Raw genomic sequence first — 1,465 nt, forward strand, 5'->3', positions numbered from 1 at the left:
TCCTTAGCACTACATTCCATACAATTTCCAGCATCCATACAAACTTCTTAGAAAGAATATTTTGGCTTTCCCGTATAAATCAAACAAACAAAAATCATGTAGGATTCAAATGGACAGACATTGAAACCGTATGTTTTTACCATTCCTATGTTTTTTTGGAATCCTCCAAATCAAAGAGGCCCTAAGATATGTGATGCATGGAATAAAATTTACCATATTGTCTTATGTATAGCAAGGAATCCACCATATTCATTAGTTTTGTAACTAATTTTATAAGCGGGTTATGTGTTTCCACAAATACTTGAGGTTGTATTTATGTCACGATGTACCCATTGTTCACACATGAGGTACCAATGTATACCACGTAAAGAAATGCATATTATGTATAATGATAATTATGGTTCCTCGTTGACTTTGTTTTCACTCCCCTTTGTAAATGTTCTTTTGATTACTTCATGGTATGTCTTTTCTAGAATGCCATTTATTTCCAAGAATGGTGCAGTCTAAGAAAACATATGTCTAATACTTGAGCACCTCAAATGGACAACGTAATGAGGTCTGTGAGTGGAAAATATAAAACATATTACATCAGAATGCTATTCTTTCTCACTGTTGTAGACCTTTTTTAGGAGCAATGTAGGAGCTCTGCCGATTTCATTAAGAGAGAAAACAAATTCAGAGTTGGCTAGTTTATAAGGAACACCAAAAACCATCGAACAACTAAAAAAGAGAAAAACAGATGTCGAGAACATTGATAGAGTTATTGTAGACTAGGTCTGGAACATTACTGACCACAAGGACAAGGCGGATCTCATACACAATCACTTATCCTCGCTCCTTGGATCATGGACTTGTTCTCTAAAGTGGAGCAAGCTGAAAATGCCGTTCGTGGATGGTGCTGGCATTGATGTGCCTTTTTTCATAAGCTAAGGTGTGGGCAGTCATCAAGTTGTCGCCGGTAGAAAAAGCCCCGGGGCCGGAAGGCCTCCTTGGATGTTTCTACAGGGCATGTTGGGACATAATTGAGGAAGGTGTAATGGTCATGTTCAATAGCTTCTACCCCTAGGCGGCATGATGTTTAGTCCATCAAACACGACCATGATTGCACTCCTACCGAAGAAAGGTATCACCACCGATTTGAGCCATTATGGGCCTATCAGTCTAATTCACTTCATGGGTAAATTGATTGCAAAGGTGTTATCGGTCCATTTGGCTGCTATTATGCAAGATTTGATTTCACCTGCAAAAAGTGCATTTCAGAAGGCCAAGTGCATATACCACAACATTTTGTATGTGCAGAATTGCGTTAGTTCCCTCCATAGGGATAGAAAGCCAGCCTTACTGTTCAAAATTGGCATAGCTACGGCATCCGATATGATCTTCTAATAATACATTCTCGGTCTTCTTAAGCAACTGGGCTCTAGAGCTTGTTGGCGCGACTGGATAACCATGATCCTGTCATTGG

The sequence above is a fragment of the Triticum aestivum genome, chromosome 5B (assembly GCF_018294505.1).
Source record: "Triticum aestivum cultivar Chinese Spring chromosome 5B, IWGSC CS RefSeq v2.1, whole genome shotgun sequence".
Lineage (NCBI taxonomy): Eukaryota > Viridiplantae > Streptophyta > Magnoliopsida > Poales > Poaceae > Triticum > Triticum aestivum.